Raw genomic sequence first — 19,405 nt, forward strand, 5'->3', positions numbered from 1 at the left:
GGGGCGCCTGGGTGGCGCAGTCGGTTAAGCGTCCGACTTCAGCCAGGTCACGATCTCGCGGTCCGGGAGTTCGAGCCCCGCGTCAGGCTCTGGGCTGATGGCTCGGAGCCTGGAGCCTGTTTCCGATTCTGTGTCTCCCTCTCTCTCTGCCCCTCCCCTGTTCATGCTCTGTCTCTCTCTGTCCCAAAAATAAATAAAAGTTGAAAAAAAAATTAAAAAAAAAAGTTATAAATAAATAAGTAAATAAATAACTTCTTCATATCTTCAAGTATACGGTCAACGTTCAGATTCTCCAGATGGTGTCATACATGTTTTTATAATTGAGGGGTTCAAATCAGGATCCCAACATGGTTCACACATTTCTTTGCATCTCATTTGATTGAGTTATCTCTTTTTCTCGTCCTTTACTTGTTAAGGAAACTGAACCACAGAGAATTAGCAAGCTTTCTTAAAATGAATCATTCATAGAATAATTGAACACTGGCTTCAAATATGAGTTCCATGAGAGAGTGAAGCATGTTTGATTTGATATATCTTTGAATACATCCTTTCAGTAAAACTAGTAATAAATCATTAGTCAACATAATCAATCACCGGCCAGCAAGAAGAAAGTATACCTTGAGATCGAGGTCATTTTTAAATGTTAGTTCTCAAGAAGCTGTGACCCTAACACCCTCGCCGGAGCTGAATGTAGGTCCACACCCAATCAAACCATTGCTTTTCCCAACACTTTTGAAATGAAATGAGATCAGATGAAACAAAATGAAATGGATGGCAATTACTTAATGCCAAGCATAAAAAATCTTTTTTTTAATCAAAATCACCTCCTAATAGAACACGGATTATATTAGTGTCCTGGGGCTACCATAACAGGCGCCACAGAGTGGCTGGCTTTAACAACAGACATTTGCTGTCTCACTGTCCGGAGCCCAGAGGTCTGAGATCCAGGTGCTGGTTCCTCCCGAGGCGGGTAGGGGGAGCCCGCTTTTCGACTCTCTGTAGCTCTGGTGGTTTACTAGGAACGCTGGCGCCACTCAGGCTGGAGAAAGCGCGGCTCTGCTCACCATGTGTCTTCACGCGGCCCTTCCCCCTTGTGTCCAAATGTGCATTTCTGGGTGTGCGTCTGTGTCCACATTCCCCCTTTTCATAAAGACACCAGTTATGCGGGGGTAAGAGCCCATTCGACTCCAGTACATCCTCATTTTGACTAATTACATCTACAAAAACCCTATTTCCGAATAAGGCCACCTTCTGGGGTACAAGGGTCAGGGCCTCAACACATGCGTGTTATGGGAACACAATTCGCCCTGTAACACCAATGTTCGGTTTCAAATGGATGCATGATGGGGGCGCCTGGGGGGCTTAGTTGGTTAAGCAACTGACTTCAGCTCAGGTCATGACCTCACGGTTCATGGGTTTGAGCCCCTGTATTGGGCTCTGTGCCGACTGCTCAGAGCCCGGAGCCTGCTTCGGGTTCTGTGTCTTCCCCTCTCTCTTTGACCCTCCCCTGCTCACACTCTGTCTCTCTCTTTCTCTTTCTCTCTCAAAAATAAATAAAACATTAAAAAAAATTTTAAACAGATGCATGATGAAGACTTCTGGGGAAAAGAGTGCACTTAGCATAATGAACACTGAGTAGTGTACAGAATTAGTGAATCACCGTATTGAACACCTGATACTGACATAACACTATGTTAACCACACCGGAACTAAAAATTAAAAATCAACCAATCAATCAATAGATGTGTGCCACTTCATTGACTTCTTGTCAATTCACCAGTTCGCCTTTTCTCCAACAAGGTTTTTGCCTTTTGAAAAATGCTACGTCACCTCCCATCACCTAGAGATTTTTTTAAGTGCTGTAATGATAGAGGTATTTAGGGATCGTCATTTCTGATGCTGAAATTTTCTGTGCCTTCCTTCCAAAGTCTGAAATTGTATCCTGAATTGATAAGAGCATCTGGTGGCTGTGGAGAATGTTTGGGAATTGCTGCGAACCATGGAAAGGATTTAAATCCTAAGGAAAACATTTGCAGCTGTCAACATAAAGGCCAAGTTTTGCCCTCTAAGAAATTGGGTTCTTTTAGGAAAACCTATGCAGGGGAAAAAAAAAAACAACAAAGTCTTTGTCGCTTTTGAGATACGTTTTCAGACTCCCAAATGGGGGACGGAAAAATACTCTATTTGAATCGCTAACTTAGGGGGGGAAGGTGAAAACAGTCCTAACTGGTGTGTTGACAGCGAGTAGCTGATCACTGAAGCGGCCCCAGAGCCCTTCCCACACGCAAAAAGCAAGTTGATTCACTCTAAGGGATTTAAGAACAGGAAATTAATATGCATAAAAAACCCCGTGAGTCACAGCTGGTCTCCAAACTAATCAATACCACACAGCATTCCATTAAATACTAATTAATGAAATATTAATCAAGGCCCACACATCTCAAACGTATTGGCAGAACGCCACAGTTTCATTACTGTTGGAGTCTTCTCTACCTCGCAGTCGAGTCCCGGCCTTCGCAGGGGGCGGTCAGGACCCGTGTGTCTCCGCATCAGGTAACCTTCACCTGTGCACTCAGAAGATGAAAACAGTAAGCTCCGAGTCGGCGGTCGAACGGGTGAAGGCAGAGCTGGGGGTCAGGGTTGGGGGAAGGGAGATCGGGCCCATTGGGAAAGCAAAACCACAGCCGCCCAACGTGGGGCTCGAACCCACGACCCTGGGATTAAGAGTCCCATGCTCTACCGACTGAGCTAGCCGGGCAGGCGGAAGCACAGCCTTTTCCGAGGCTCTTCAAAGGTATAAGCTTATTTTAACCTCGTGCACCACTTCTCTTTTCTTTTTTTCTCACACTTTTGGGGGTAAAGTTTTTCCTTACTGCAGTTCGTTTCTGATTCTGCGCACGCAAACTTTCATTGCCTAATAAAAACGTGGAAACGGCCCTCTAGCGGTCGGCGGTGAGTTGGCCACGCCGGCGACCCCCGCTCGGGCCTGGACACCCGAGCGAGTGTGGCTGGGGGGGGGGTGCTGCGGAGGCGCCGGAGACCCCGGGGCACCGCTCGTCCCCGACGCAGGGGACCTACGAGGTGCCGGACGCGCACAAAGCAGGCTCCCCGGGGAATGGCCCGAAAACCCTGCGGAAAAGCTCAGAGCCCAAGGCACGGTAGTAGAGGTAGCTGGCCTCTCGCGACCCCCTGTGCGTTTGAGGTTTCTGGAATTTTCCTGAGGTTTTATGGGATTTTTCAACGAAGCCATGCCACATTGTTCACACAATAGAAGGTTATGGAAAAGCCAACGCAGTCTCCAAAATTAATTGAAAATACCACGCAGCGTTTGCTCCCACGCAGATCTAAAAGGCGAAGACCTCTTTCCCGTAGACGGGCAACACCTCAGTGTGGGAAGGGACACTACTTCAAGCTTCGCCCCCACTAAAACTGAAAAATGAAAGACTTATTTTGCTTCTCCAGCGGGCACTGTAGTTCCCAGTCACCAACTAGTCCCAGTGGATGAGGGAGTGCTCTGCTTTGTAGGGAGAAAAACCGCACAAACGTGTAGGATTGGAAAAAGCATCATTTTCAAACCCTTACAAACAAGCATTATCAAATTGTAGCTAAACCACTATGTTAACAGTTGGTGGGGACCTGGAGAGTCACACAGGGGCCAAGTAACACTGCACCTGTTACTTCCCAGGTGCACGAGGGGTAATCCAGCTGCCTGAGGGAGGGGTCCTGCTGTCACCACCCTAACGAGAAATTAATCCGAGTTTTGCCAGTGATTTGACTATCCCTCAGCAAGCCAGTGATGTGATGTGAAATACACAGATCAGTGTTGATTATTTATTCTATCCCAAAAATGGTTTGTATATTAATTCCAGTTTACAGGAAATGAAGACGTGTGAGGAACCAGACGAATGAATGACGGCGCACGGAAGCAGCAACACCGAATCAGAAGGTGGGAAGTTCTGCGGGATTATGGGCCCCGGGTCTTCAACTGCATTATATTTCTAGATATGACTTTTGCCACATGAAGAGGCAGAAGGGCCATACTGATCAGATGCACTAGATGATGCTAGACTGGACGCTGTTCTGGACACACCAGCTATTAAAAAGATCCGGGGATCCCCTGAGGAAATTCGATGTAATTTGAATATTAGATGAGATGAACATTGTCTGTAACGGAAAGGTGGGGTGGCTGACTTACTGTAATAGAAAAGTAGAAAAAGCTGATTGCAGATAAAATGTAATCTCTCGTTTCAGTAAACAGAAGGCCGTATATTAAGGTATTAATGGTGAGCCTTGGGGAATAGGAATTCTCAGTCTGACTTTTTGAATTTTTGCTTGCCTTTATTCTCTAGCTTCCTAAAATGCATACATAAACTTGTGTGATCGTAGAAAGGTTATTTTTTTAAACAATAGATGAGAAAGAAAAAAAGTAAAGCAAAAGTAAGACTTTAAAATGGGACCCTCACAGGGGTGCCCGGGTGGCTCAGTTGGTTGAGCATCCAATTCCGGCTCAGGTCATGATCCACGTCTGTGGGTTCGAGCCCCGCATCGGGCTCTGCGCCGATGGCTCGGAACCCGCAGCCTGCTTCAGATTCTTTGTCTCCCTCTCTCTCTGCCCCGTCCCTGCCTGTGGGCACGTGCTCTCTCTCAAAAACAAAGAAATGAGCATTTAAGAAAAACCTATTAAAAAATAAATGCGGTTCAGTGCCATTAATGCATTCCTGTTTAGTACAACTATCCCCACCCTCTGTCTCCAGAACGATTTCATCTTCCCAGACTGACACTCTGTCCTCATGAGACACTAGCCCCCCACCCGCCTCCCCAGCCCAGGGACCCACCATTCTACTCTGTCTATAAATACGATCTCTCTAGGTACCTTATATAAGTGACATTATATAATATTTGTCTTTTCGTGACTGGATTATTTCACTGAGCATGTTGTCTTCACGGTTCATCCACGTTGTGGCAGGTGTCACAACGTCCTTCCCTTTTAAGGCCGAATAGTATTCCGTTGCATGCGTAGGCCGCATTGTGTTTACCTCTTCATCTGCCCACGGACATGCGGGTCACTCCGCCTTCCGGCTGTTGTGAACGATGCTGCTCCGAGTGCTGGTGCACGAGGATCTGTTCCAATCCCTGCTTTCAGTTCTTTCAGTTGTGTATCCAGAGATTGGATTTCTGGGTGGTACGGAAACTCGAAGTTCAATTTTTTGAGGAAGTTATTTTGCGATTTTTAACCTTCATGCGAGTCATTTCCCTAATGTAGGCCTCCGTTTCCTCAAGGGCACAATATGATGGGGGGTGACAGAGGGAGGGCTTAAGGAGGTCCCTGAGGAGCTCGCGAGCCGGTGACCATCCACGCCCCCGGATAGAAGTGCTGGTGCCCTCTGTGGAACGTCACCGAGTGAGTGCAAGGAGAGAAGCTCTTCCCAGGAGGCACAGACTTGGTTTCCATTAGGTGCTGGGCCTGGGAGACCTGGGGGGAGGATGGAGGGAGGGAGGGAGGAAGGAGGAGGGAAGGGGGAGGGAGGGAGGGAGGACGGGTGGCCAAGGTTGCACGGGCTGGCAGCACGTCTGCGTCCCTCTGCCTCAGGCCACCTCAGCCCTGCATTCCCTGCCCCTCTGTCACAGAGAAGGGGGTGACGCCAAGGTCTAGGCCAGCCTGAAACGCAAAAACACCTGAAATTTCACTAAGGAAATTTCATTCAAAGGACCTGTACCGTCTTCCAGTGTCACCATGGAGAAGGCAGAAAAGAGAGCCTCTCTGGTCGCCTTCCTTCTCCCCTCCGGGTACCAGCCGCCCCTAACCCAGACTCCTTGGTGTTCTGGGGAGATCTCTGGAGCCGGCTCCGTCTTTCGGGTACTTCCCCGAAAACTCTGCGGGCTGGTCCACCGCCTCGGGGTGAAGTCTGAAGTCTGAGCCCCGTCAGCACACCTGCCTCGTCTTGCTGGGCCTGGCTTCACCTAGATGCCCGACGCCCCCGCCCTCACCCCTTGCCTGCTGCCCCAGCCCCACCGCTCTGGGAGGGGCAGAGCCATGCACCTGCAGGCTGCCTAGGGCCCTTGCCCTTGGCCGGGAGTCTCCCTCCCCACTCTCCTTTCTCAGCTCCATCCTGGCAGAGCTCAGTCAGGAGGCCCCTTCCCCAGGAAGTCTTTACTGCTCCCCAGATGGTGAGCGTGTTCTTTGTACAGCCAGGCTCGACTACACTCCCTCTGACTCAACGATGTCCCTCTGCCAAGTGCGCGGAAAGCGGGCACTGGCGCGCTGGCCTGAGACCACCTACGTTCAAATGCCCGCTGGGCCACCCACGCAGCCTAGCGGTTCGCAAAGCGCCTCTGGGGCACCAGGCAGACCTGCATGCTGGATGTGCGGGCCACCTGCCGCCTATTCCCCAGGGCGCTGAGCGCCCTCCTCCCGAGGCGGGGAGTTCGGCTGGATGAGGTCCCTGTTTCCCACCCTCAGTGGGCGCCCCTTCAGTGAGGAGCACCACACCACATGCCCTCCGCCGATGACGGCATTCGTATCAAGGAGGCAGGTTTATAGACCATGCGGGCCTTGATGTAGGGCAGTAGCCCCGGGGGATCCCCGGGCATCCTGCGGGTGGGGACCAGGTGTCCTGGAGGTCCAAGCCGGCTGGGCGGCTGCAAGGAAGCAGAGGGGTGATCACAAGTACCTCTGAGGATGTAGAGATAGGGGACCCCCCTACACGTGCTGGGGCAACATAGCAACGCCGCTGGAAAACGGTCTGCCGGGTCCTCGGAAGGTTCTGCACAGTCACCATCCGACCCAGTAGTTCAGCTCCTACGTAGGTGCCGGGAGAAACGAAAACGCGTCCACACAAAGAGTGGTACCCAGTGTCCACGGCAGGGCTGTTCATGAGAGCCGGAAAGTGGAAACCAGCCACGTGTCTACCACCTGGGGGTGAACGAGTAAGAAGTGGCACATCCAGGTGCCCAAGGTCTCTGGCCATGAAAGGGGTGAAGTGCTCGCACAGGCTGCGTGCAGATGTTCCCGGAAAGCCTTACGCTAAGTGACACAAGCCAATCAGAAGAGACCACAGCGTAGGATCGCGTCTGCACTGATTGTCTAGAATCCACGCGTCCTCAGAGCGAGGAGACTGACGGCCGCCTCCCACAGTGATAATTCTACAGCCACACGCCGAAACCCACTGAATCACACAGTTTCAAAAATGGGTTTTAGGGCGCCTGGGTGGCTCAGCCGAAGCATCAGACCTCGGCTCAGGTCATGATCTTGTGGTTCGTGGGTTCGAGCCCCGTGTCGGGTTCCGTGCCGGCAGCTCGGAGCCTGGAGCCTGCTTCGGATTCTGTGTCCCCCTCTCTCTCTCCCCCTCCCCTGCTCGAATTCTGTCTCTCTCTCTCTCTCTCTCTCTCAAAAATAAGTAAACATTTAAAAAAATTTGAAAATGAGTTTTATACTATGTAAAGTATATCTCAATAAACTATTGTTTTAAAAAAGAAGGAAAAAATGCCAAAGCAGGATAAGAGTTTAGACATACTCTAAATATTTAAGTTGCCAGTAAACGTTTACTTTTTTGCATCTTGTCCGTGTGTTTAATGACAGGATATACAACTTCATTTGGAGAAAAGGTCAAATGTCTAAAGTCTAAGAAAACCCTGGGGGAGGTGAGGTCTGGAGCAGGGGCTGCGGCCCACGACTTGCTCTTGGGACGTCAGGCGAGTCTGTCTCCCACTCTGCGCCCCATATTGTTCATCTACATAACAAGGACACCCACACAAGGGTCCAGCAGGCCCTGTGCCTCCTCTTTGACCTTCTCTGAGGCTAGCTGGCAGAATTCTGGAAGGGCTCCCACGCCTTCCCACCCAGGCCCCACAGGGCATCTCTGCAGGTTGAGGACAGAAAGGAAACTGTGAGCCCCGTGTGCTCACAATGCTGCCATTGTGCCCCGAAGAGCCTCTTTGTTCTTTTCAGCTCAGTCTCCAGCCTCAGATCGAGGTCCACTCTGCAGCCCTGGGAGGGGTGGGCCACGACCAGAGAAGCTGTGGGCAGGGGCCGAGAGCATTCGCCGAGCACTTCACACAGTAGCTGTCGTTTGTGGGGTCCCCGCCCTGTGAAGCACCCCCATGAGCTAACAGCACCTTCAGGGGGGCCAGGGAGGGGCTCTGTCGGTTAAGCGTCCGACTCTTGATTTTGGCTCAGGTCATGATGTCACAGTTTGTGAGTTTGAGCCCTGCATTGGGCTCTGTACTGACCATGCAGAGCCTGCTTAGGATTCTCTCTCTCTCTCTCTCTCTCTCTCTCTCTCTCAGCCCCTCCCCCACTTGTGCTGTCTCTGTCTCTCCCCAAAAAAAAAAAAAAAAAAGAAAGAAAGAAAGAAAGAAAGAAAGACAAAGATCCAAAACTCTAAAGAAAAAAATTTAAGAAGTAAATAAAAGCTCGTCCGAGAGCACACAGCTAACAGGTTGCAGGGCTGGGCTTCACACACTTGTGCTGCGAGCTGGTGCCTGGGCACCTTCAAGGCCTCCTGCTGGGCATCCCATGATCATTTGCTCTGCACCCCCCTTCTCACTTTCCACGACTCGGGCTCTTTTCCTGAGCACCCTGTGTGTGTGAGCTCTTTCAAGGCTCCTAGCAATCCTGGGAGCAAAGTGTTGTCATTACCATCATGAGGATCAGGAAACTGAGGCACAGAGAGGTTAAGTAACTTGCTCAAGGTCACGCGGCTAATGAACAACAGAGCCGAAACACGGAGGAGGCCGGCTCGCCCCAGCACCTTGCTTCGGCCATTGTGCCACAGTCAGCTAACAGGTTCTTAAATCTGACCTTTCACTTTCTGGAGCTCATGAAGTGTTTCTTGGTGGGCTGAAAGGGATTTAGGTATGCTTGAACTGGCTCCGGCGTCCGGGCCTGCCGCTGACTGGACCACGGGGCTGGGCGGAGGACGGGCAAGGGACGCCTGTGAGTCTGGATCCAAAGAGCCACTGCTGGCCATGTGGCACCAGCAGTTCCTCTACTGTTTAAAAAGGACCCAGAAACCTGGATTTTAACGAAAAACTCCTAATTTGTACAACATTTTTTTAAGTTGATTTACTTTGAGAGGCAGAAAGGGAGGGGCAGAGAGAGAGGGAGACAGAATCCCAAGCAAGCTCTGCACTGTCAGCACAGAGCCGGATGTGGGGCTCGAACTCACGAACCGTGAGATCATGACCTGAGCCGAAATCAAGAGTCAGACGCTTAACCGACTGAGCCGCCAGATGCCCCTAAAAACTCCTGATTTTTAAAGCTCACCAGCCAAATATTTTTTAATGCCGGCACTATGCCAGCTGAACGTACCTGCCCGTGGGCAGCATGTAACACGCAGGTGGCCGGTCTTCACCCTCTGCAGTGCAGGGGCGGGGGAGTGACTGGACCGCCCCCGCCCAGGACTCGTTGGGCTATAGAGTCAGGCCTCCCGCCCTCCTGCCGTCTCAGGCATGGCGGGGATCAGCTGAGGTCTGAGGGTCCTGCCACCGAGCGTGAGAGCAGGTGCCCCACGCTTCTCCCCCAGAGAATCCCCTCCGGGCCCAGCCCCTGGCTGGAACCTCCTGCCCGGGAGCCGGGGGTGGGGGGTGGGGTTCCTCCGGGGATTAGCAACTGATCCTGGCTCAGAGCAGGTGCAGGACTCAGTGTAAGCACGTCTTCCCCGGCTGCCCTGGGTCCTGAGGCCATGGATGCCTGATGAACCCCGATGTTCTGGAGGGTAGGCAGCTGGCACGTGTGGACCTTTGACCTCAGAGACCCCTTGGCTTATTTGGAAGCCAATTCACTTCATGGACTCTCAGAGCTGGAAGTCACACAATTGCTCCTTTTACAAAGGAGGAAACAGGTCCCCATGGGCCATTTTATAATCTCAGACTTGAACAGGTACTGGTACGCTAATGTCCCCAGCAGGTGATTCACAATAGCTGAAAGGTGGAAGCAACTGAATTGTCTACCGACGGGTCAATGGATAAACACAATCCGTGTACGCATTTGACAGAATATGAGTCACAGAAAGGCATGAAATTGTGATATATTCTACAACGCAGGTGGGCCTTAAAAAACTGTGATCGGTGAAATGAGCCAGACACAGAAGGATGGATAGTGTAAATACTGCATGATTTCACTTACGTGAGGTGCTTAGAACCGTCAGATGCGCAGGGATGGCATGTAGAACGGTCACAGAGGTGACCGGGGGCCAGGGGAAGGGAGAGGTATTCCTGAGGACGGAATTTCCGGGCCAGACAGTTCTGATAGTCACGCGCCCGCCGATGTGTTTCCGTCACCCAGTCATGCTCTGACCCACGGTTTAGGTGGTAAGTGCCACGCTCTGTGTTTTCTGGAGCAGCACAAAGAGTCAGTACACCTCTTATCGGAGCCCCCCCACTGCCCCCAACATCGTGTCAACCCTGCAGGCGCTTCAGGAGCCGGGCGAGTTGAGGACGGCAGCAAGCGGGCTCCTGGCTCCGCATAAAGCACCCGGGATGAAGCCGGAATCTTGGGGAATGGGACCCCAAGCGCCCTCCTCACCACCAGCGCCCTCCTTCATCCCCTCCGACTGTCCCCCCCATCCCCCTCCCCTCTGGGGGCCAGCGCTGTGTTCTCTAGAGTCAAGTGTCTGTTTCTTGGCTCGTCTCTCTTTTTCCCCTTTGTTTTCTTTCTTAAATTCGACCTACGAGTTAGGTCATAAGGTATTTGTCTTTCCCCGACAGATTTATCTCACTTAGCATTATATACTCTAGGTCCATCCATGGCATCGCAAATGGCAAGATTTCATTCTTTTTGATGCATGATACTATTCCATTGTATATATACACCACATCTTTATCCATCCACCAGTCGGTGGACACTTGGGCTCTTTCCATGATTTGGCTATTGTCGATAGTGCTGCTGTACACACCGGGGTGCATGTGACCCATCGAATCTGTATTTCTGTGTTCTTTGAGTAAATATCTATCTAGTAGCGCAGTTGCTGGATTGTAGGGTGGTTCTACTTTTAACGTTCTTTTCGTTCAAAATTTTGTCATGTTTATTTACTTTGAGAGAGACAAAGAGAGAGTGCGCATGAGTGGGGGAGGGGCAGAGAGAGAGGGAGAGAGACAGAATCCCAAGCAGGCTCCTCGGTGTCAGTGCAGAGCCCAACTTGGGTCTTGATCCCACGAACTGTGAGATCATGACCTGAGCCTAAATCAAGAGTCTCATGCTTAACTAGCCGAGCCACCCAGGCGCCCCTATTTTTAACTTTTTGAGGAACCTCCATACTGTTGCCAAAGTGGCTGCACTAGTTTGCGTTCCCACCAGCCGTGCACGAGGGTTCCTTTTTCTCCCCAAATAGCCAGAGCCATCTTGAAAAAGATACTGGTGGATGTTTAACGGCAGAGTTGAATTTTGGACCGGCAGGGGCCGGGAGATCATAAATCATAAATTTCCATCCCTAAGGAGTCCCCGCGTCTTCACTGAACCCGTGCTGACTTTCCCGAACCCTGGAGGAAGGCGTAGCCGGGCCTGGGAGCCATCAGGAATCAGAGATAACAGCAGAGATAACAGATATCACCTCTCGATGAGTGGAACTATGTGCCAGGCTGGTGTTTCTCCTTTACTTCCCGGAGCAACTCAACGAAGTAGAGATAAACATCTCCCCCTCCGAAGATGGGGAAACGGAGGCTCAAGGAGGTGTGGGCTTGGTGAGTAACACAGAGGTGTCGAATGACCATGTGGTACACGGGAAACTAATATAACATCGTATGCTAACTACACCGGAATTAAAATTTTAGGAAAAATAATTATTTTTTCAAAAGGTGTGAGGATTTGCTCAAGGTGACACAGAGGGTTAGGGAGGGGGCCGTCTGGGTCTCCTTAACCTGCAAAGTAACAGAGACATGCCAGCGCATTGCTACATGGGGTCTTTCAAAATAGCTGCTCTGTGGATCCTGGCATTTATCAAAGGGAATGTTTATGGAGATCAAAGCCAACATCTCCAAGGGAGCTTTTAAACTGCCTGTTACACACGAGAGTGAATCAGTCGGAGACTGGCTGAGCTAGAGTCCTGGGGGGAGTGTGTGCCCGACAAGGCAGGGTCAGGGCAGTGTTAGAGCCCCGGCCCGCCCCACTGCCAGGCCCGGCCAGAAGGGGCCAGGTGACAGGCCGGGCCTCGGCTATCTCTGCCCTCTGAACTTGTCTGGGAGACCTTAAGACAGGCAAGAGAGAAACCGTGACCCATGCGCCAGCGTGACCCCCATCCAGGCTTGTCCAGGCGGGGCACGGGGCGGCCCAGGTGCCAGGAAACCGGGCCCAGGCAAACCTGACGGCTGCTCACCTCGAGTCAGGGCTGGCCTACCTTCCTCCTGGGGCCTTTCAGACAGAGGGAGGCAGGCCGTGACACGGGTTCCCTGTGTGACCTTGGCAGTGGCCTCGCCTCCCTGGACCTCAGTTTCCCCATCTCTAAAGCAGGGGCTTGGCCCAAAGCTCCCAGGCTGCCTCTGGTTTCTCCATCCCTGTTTACGCATCTGTGTCTTGCTGATCAAACTAAAGGCAGCTTCAGGTCTCCACGCGGCCACCTCCCTTGGGGCGTCACTGAGAAACCAACTAGGATAACCCAAGGTGGCAGCTGGGTCCCTGCAGGAGGGACCCCCCCCACCCCCACATTCATCAAGAGTGTCAGTTACCAGTGATTATTCATCCTAACCACAAGTGGAGCCCATCCCCACCCCGCCCCCCCCACCTCTCCCCCACGCACACCCCCCACCCCCACCCCTGCAAGGTCTGTGCAAGGGTCTGAGGGTTCATGAGTTCATGCTCCATGTCAGGCTCTGTGTGGACAGTGCAGAGCCTGCTTGGAATTCTCTCTCTACCCCTCCCTCCCTCTCCATCTCTCTCCCTCTCCCCTCGCCCAATATAAATAAATAAACTTAAAAAAAATAAAAAGTATTCCCCGAACACTTGGCAGGAAAAGTATATTCTGCCTGTTGGGTACAGGGTTTCATACTTCTTCCTTTGATCAAACTTGTTAATTGCGTTGTTGAGATTTTCTACACCCTGAGTTTTAATCTGTTGAACTATCCATTACTGAGAGGCGTGTTAAAAATCTGCCGCCACGATCACGGATTTGTCCATTTCTCCTTTATAATTATGTCGGTTTTTGCATCCTATAGCTTGAAGCTCTTCCATTTTGTGAACATAAGCTAAACATTTTCAAGGCTCTTGCTGGAGAATTGTCATTTCATACTGTTACACCCTGGCCTTGTCTACCCGGCATAACACCTTTATGCCCTGGGCCGCCTGCTTCCGCATCAGCACGGCCCCACCGTTCCCATTTGCCTGGGTTCAGATCAGCCGGCTTGTGCCCTTGTGTTCGGGTGTGTCTGTGTAAACACAACAAAGCCGTGGGCTCGTTTTTTCAAATCCAGCGGGACACTCTCTGGGCATCGTAGCGTGCGTGGTGCGTGTGCGTGTGTGCGCGCGCGCACGTCCTTGTCCAGGGGCGGCACGGGCCTGGCGCACAGCCAGCCTGCAGGAAACGTCTGCGGGATGAGACTTGATCGCCACGAGGAGAAGGAAGACACGCTAGCAGGTGGATCGCACGCGGAGGCCGTGTCCTGCGAGGAACCAGGTCTCGCTTACGTGCGAGGGGGTGGAGGCCCAGCGAGGTCACGTGACCCGCTCAGGGCTCAGTCAGCCCGGAAGTGCGGCCGGACCCCTGCGTACCCCGCTTCCCCCCCAGGCGCCAGTTCCCGGAGCCTCCTTGTTAGACCTCGTGGGCTTCGGCCCACTCTTGGAAGCTGTCCGGCCTCGGGGCGGCAGGGAAGGACGGCCTGGGGGCTGCCCACTTTAGCTAGGGGGCCTGCCCGCAGGACAGCGGTGTCGGGTCCCCAGCGCCGGCCGCCCTAACACATGAGCCCGAGGGGGCGGCTTAGAACAACCGGGTTCCGGGGCTCCGTGGTCTCGGGGTCTGGAGCCACAAGGCCGTGCTCCCCTGGGAAGCGCCTCCCGACGCCTCCGCGCCCAGGGTGCCTGCTGGCCTTGGCTGATCTCGGGCCTGTTTGCGTCTTCATAGCCATCATCGGCCCTGTTTTCACTCGGCCGTGTTGCGAGGACGCCAGCGCTGGATTCAGGGCCAAGCCCAGCCTTAATCCAATCAACCTGTAGGGTTGGAACAGGGACCCTGTTTCCAAATCAGGCCACATCCCCAGGGCCTGGGGTCGCACTCAGCCACCCCTGCCCCACAGGACGGCCTCCTCCGTCCTGGACGCTGGCACCTCCCTCACCCCCTCGCTCCCAGGCCCCGCCCTCTGGGTCTGCTGGCTCCTTCCTGCCAGCGCCTGGGGAACCACCACCCGCCCGCCCTCACCACCCGGCCTCCCGCGCTCACCCGCCAGGGGCCACTTGGCGAGAGCTGTGTGCCTGGGCACCCTCCCACCTTTTCCTCCAGAATCTGGCCCTCCCTGTCCAGCTCTCCAGGATTTCCCAGGATGTGGGCATTCAGCCAGGGGTAGCCTCGTAGAGGTCCATGCTCAGACCCAGCTCCCAGTATCTGGAAGTCCCTACCTTTGCCTGAGGCCACCCCCGCACCCACACCCCGCCCCCCCGGGCAGCCCTCACATCTGTGAGGGCCTCCAGCTCTTCCTAAGACAGAGCGGCTGTGGCAGGTAAGGGGCCCTGAGCCACCCCCACATTCTCCCGTGTCATTTGTCTCCATTAACCCAGTCTCACAACTCGGATTAGAGGCCCGGACGGCTGGTGGGCCCGGACGGTGTGACACTGCCCTCCGGCAGCCGCAGGGTGCTCCTCCGTGGAGTGAGCACGCTGTGATTTGGGTCCCGAGGGTGCTGACAACACAGAGGAGGGAGCGTCCTGGGCTGTGTGAAGCGGAGGCCCGGACGAGGCCCCCGCCAGCTGGCCTGGCCCCACCGCAGCCTGCATTTCAGGAACTGTCTCTGGAACTTGGGGAGGGGGTCCAGGGAACCCTGCTCGGGCGAAGAGAAGGGTGAAGGGGACCAGAGAGCACGTGATGTGCAGGCGGCCAGGACAGTGAGGACGCACGCAGCTGTGTTCGTTCATCCCGCAGACACTTACTGAGGGCCCACTGTATAAGCCATACGAGTGACCACCGAACACAGGTATTTACAGTTTATAATCGCGGAGCAGAAAGAAAACCGTACTTAGCATGCAGTGTGCCATCCTCCGAGGGGGAGCAGTGTGTGGAGGGCCACGACAGGCCTGGTCCTTGTCCCCCAAGGCAGGCCACAGGTGCTGCAGGGGGGCCGGCCAGCCCCACAGACCACCAAGAGCCAAAACGGAGGCAGAGGCAGGGCTCAGGACACACACGGGGGGTCCCAGAAGCTTCTGCAGGAGGTAGGCTGGCATCGTGGCAGGGTCTAGAACACGTCTGGCGGGGGTCCCAGCATCTGGAAGCCTCCGTGCAGGTGATGGGAGAGGGCGCCACTGCCCCCCACCACCATCCTGAGGGGGAAGAGACAAGGTGCCAGCGTCTGGGGGACCCCCAGACCAGCTGGGCTGTGCGGCTGGGGGTCAGGGGTGCAGGGAAGCGTGGCGGGGATTCGGCAGAGGCCGCAGGGCAGTGGGCCGCCTGTGCAAGCCGGAGGGCCTCTTCCAGCCACCCCTTCTCCCTGTCAACAGAGTGGACGGCCTTATACCTTCGCCTCCTTGGAGGGGCTCCGGGAGCTTGAGGGCCCCCTCAGCCTCTCCCCTACACGCCACTGGGGGGACGTGCACACACCAGGATGAAGGACACATCAGATGCACCCGTGGCCACTCAGGCCACCACCCCCTGCCCACCCCCCCATATAGCACCTGACACCCGCTCAGCCTGGCCTCCATTCCCTCAGACCTGTTGCCTCCTCCGCACCTCTGTGTCTAGGACATAAGTTCTCACCAATCCGTCCTCTCCGAGCATTTATCCGCCTCCTTCGTACGTGTGCGGTCACTGCCAGCTCACTGCTCTTCCTGCCCCACAGGCCTCGAGTTTGCTCCTTCGTTCGGGAATCTCGAGTGGGCTGCGCTTCTGCACCCTCTCGTCTGCATCCACTGACCATTCCCTTCTCAGAGTGCGCCGTCCCCTCCGCCCCAGGCGCGGTCCCTGCCGCTGCACCCTTGACCGGTGGCTGTCTTTCTGGACCACACCACGGGCCCATTTCCACATGCAAGGCCGTTCCCAGAGAAGCCTCCTGAGTGCCGGCGTAGAGCTGGGCTCAGGCCGTGACTGCCAGTACCTCCTTGAGACCCACAGCCCGTTTCTGGGCGAGCGACCTCACCTCCTATGACAAGAGCCAGTAAAAGTCCCCTGGCCTCCATAAAGGAAACAGTTCACAAGAACTGGGAGTCAAGTGAACTGTGATAATGTATAGGATCTCTGTTTTGTTTTTTTAATGTTTATTTATTTTGAGAGAGAGAGAGAGAGAGAGAGTGAGCTCAGGGGAAGGCAGAGAGAGGGGAGAGCGAGAATCCCAAGCAGGCTTCATGCCTTCAGCACAGAGCTGGACGCAGGGCTCGATCTCACGAACCACGAGATCATGACCTGAGCTGAAATCAGATGTTGGATGTTTCACCGACAGAGCCTCTTGGGTGCCCCAGGATCTGTGCCTTGTGTCAAGAAATGACCCTAAAGATAGTTTGCGTGTGAAGAGCAATTAGAAAAGAACACGGAGGGCATACAAATTAATCACTGAATTATTAACCCCTTCATTTCATGGAGTAAGAAACGGGCTCAGAGAGGGAACGTGACTTGGTCAGGGTCACACAGCAGCACAGAGCAGGGGCCTCTGACCAAGCTGACTCCAAGTTGAATGTCTTTCCCTCCCACACCATGGTCGGTATCCCAGTATGGTATTTATGGACTGGTGAGTGTAACTTTTTACGATATTCTTTAAATAGAATGATTGTAGAAATGACCATTGCCCTCAAGCTCTACGTCATAAGCTATTCTTTCTGATTTAGAGCACTTGTGACTCCCAGTGTCACGTTCCCTTGGGAAAGTACCCTGTGTTCCACGTTAGCTCCCAGGGTGGGTCCCGTGGACACCTGGGGCCTGGGCTACAGGAAGACAGGTAGAAACCACAGTAGGGGTGCCTTCTCCATGCTGCTGCTCCCACAAAACATTCCCCTGTACACAAGGGAGAAATGAGCTGCAAAGACCCACTTTTAAAATTAACACTGGAGGGGCGCCTGGGTGGCGCAGTCGGTTAAGCGTCCGACTTCAGCCAGGTCACGATCTCGCGGTCCGGGAGTTCGAGCCCCGCGTCAGGCTCTGGGCTGATGGCTCGGAGCCTGGAGCCTGTTTCCGATTCTGTGTCTCCCTCTCTCTCTGCCCCTCCCCCATTCATGCTCTGAAAAATAAATAAACGTTGAAAAAAAAAATTTTTTTTTAAATAAAAATAAAATAAAATAAAATAAAATTAACACTGGAGTGCCTGGGTGGCTCAGTCAGCTGAGCGTCCGACTTCGGCTCAGGTCGTGACCTCATGGTCCATGAGTTCGAGCCCCGCGTCGGGCTCTGTGCTGACAGCTTGGAGCCTGGAGCCTGCTTGCGACTCTGTGTCTCCCTCTCTCTCTGCCCCTCCCCACTCGTGCTCTGTCTCTCCCTTAAAAATAAATAATAAAAAAAATTTTTTTTTATAAAACTAACACCAAGTGAGACAATCACGGTTTGGTGCTACCAATGAACCATTGCGATGCTTTACTTTCCAAACACGTATTTCTTTGTAAGTGGACAAGTTCTCTGAGGCACTAAGATTGTCCCGAATCGTGGTGCTTTAAAGGAATGGTAGCATTCTGTGGGGCACCAGCTCGGGTAAGACACACGGACATCTAGGCTAACCCAAGGCTGGTGGGCTCCTGGCCTGGACCCCGTGAGGAGGAATGGGTTTTTCTACGTTCAAGCATCAAGCCTTCCTCCATAGGAAGCACCAGGCATGAAATGTACGAACAGGTCTTTGCAAGGGTGCAAAGCTAGAGCTCCAAGCTCTGACCCCCTCCTGTCGGGTGATGTGTACTGGGAATGCTTTACAGAGGCCCTGCATCAGTATGAGAATCAGCTGCTGGCTACCAGAGAAGGGAGTTTGATTTACCTTTGGGGCCGATTGTGGGGAGCAGGGGTGCTGATCCCCCCACCTAAGGCCTACTCTAAGCAAATACTGAAGATACGCACCCCCTGTCGAGGCTAAAGAGCTTGCTGAAATCGTCCATCGTCCCGCAACTCCACACCCCCATGTGGTGCCTCACTCTGTCTGCGTCTTTGGGACCATCTAGCATCTGCTGGGATACCTCCAAGGACAGGGAGCTCACTACCTGATGACTCTAAGGTGCTCAAAAATGGGAAAGGTCTGTCATAACTAGGGATCAAAATCTACTTCCCGAGACTCCTCTCCCACAGGTCACAGTTGCACCCTCTGTGGCCACCCAGGCCACTGCTGCGCCCCCTCTGCTGCTCCCTCTCCGTTATGTCCACCTCAGCCCTTCTGCCTGCTGCCCCTTTCCCTGCAACAGCCAGCGCTCTGCTGAATTGGTGACGCAGATCGGTCAGAGCAGCCCAGGGTCCAGACAGGACATGTAGCAGGCAGGCCTCCTGGATGAGAGCTCAGAACCTCCAGCCATCAAGGCTTCTTATACGCATAAAGGGGTCACGTAAGTGGGGGGCTGGAGTACGTCCTCTAATAGGCGAGGAGTGGGAGTGGAGGACGCTGTGCACAGACGCTGTGGCAGGAGACCCAAGTGTCAGGCCTGGTGGGGTTCTCGAGCCTTCTTGGACGACCGAGGACACCGAGGCGGGGCAGGAAGGGACTCATCACCCCCGGGTCACACAGGTTCTTGGGGAGCTCTCAGCCGTGAGTAAAATCCACGGCCCTCCTGGGTGACCTCAGAACACCGGCCCTGAAACTGGACACTGCTTCTTGACGTCATCACTCCCGCTAAACGATACTCTGCCCCATCACTCTCAGTCCTGACCCTCCCTTACTGACACGGGCGTTTCTCGGGGTTCAGGCCTGCTTGGAGGTGCGGCTGCTGGGGCCCGGGCAGAATTCGGGGCGCCGCAGACAGCAGGGCAGCGGGCTGAGGCAGCTGTTGGGAGTGGGCAGGGCACACGGAGCCGGGGGAAGGGGTGGGGGCGGGGGGCTCTGCAGGCAGCTTGGTCAGCACCTCCGGGGCGTGGGGGCTCCACCGGGCAGCCGGCAGGGCCCGAGGGCCGGCAGCACACAGACCCGCTCAGGGGCGGCGGCAGCAGCAGCAGGCGCCCACCGTGGCCCGCGGCAGCACGAAGGCCGTGAACTCCAGCAAACCACGGAGGGCAGCCAGCGGGCCCGGCGTCAGGGAAGCGTGGCGGACACAGGCGTCCGCCCCCCGCGCTGGCCGCGTGGCCGGGAGCAGGCGACACGCGCGGGCAGCGCGCGCAAGAAA

At 54.1% G+C, this 19,405-nt stretch overlaps 1 non-coding gene across 1 annotated transcript; it reads right to left on the bottom strand.

Moving 5' to 3' along the window:
* Positions 1-2,685: 2,685 nt before the first annotated feature.
* On the bottom strand, positions 2,686-2,758 carry TRNAK-CUU (transfer RNA lysine (anticodon CUU)). Its single transcript has one exon. It is a non-coding gene; the product is annotated as a tRNA-Lys (tRNA).
* Positions 2,759-19,405: the final 16,647 nt, after the last annotated feature.

This window comes from Lynx rufus, unplaced genomic scaffold (assembly GCF_022079265.1).
Source record: "Lynx rufus isolate CCGP_SWC_20201006 ecotype Redwood Valley unplaced genomic scaffold, mLynRuf1.p SCAF_21, whole genome shotgun sequence".
Taxonomy (NCBI): domain Eukaryota; kingdom Metazoa; phylum Chordata; class Mammalia; order Carnivora; family Felidae; genus Lynx; species Lynx rufus.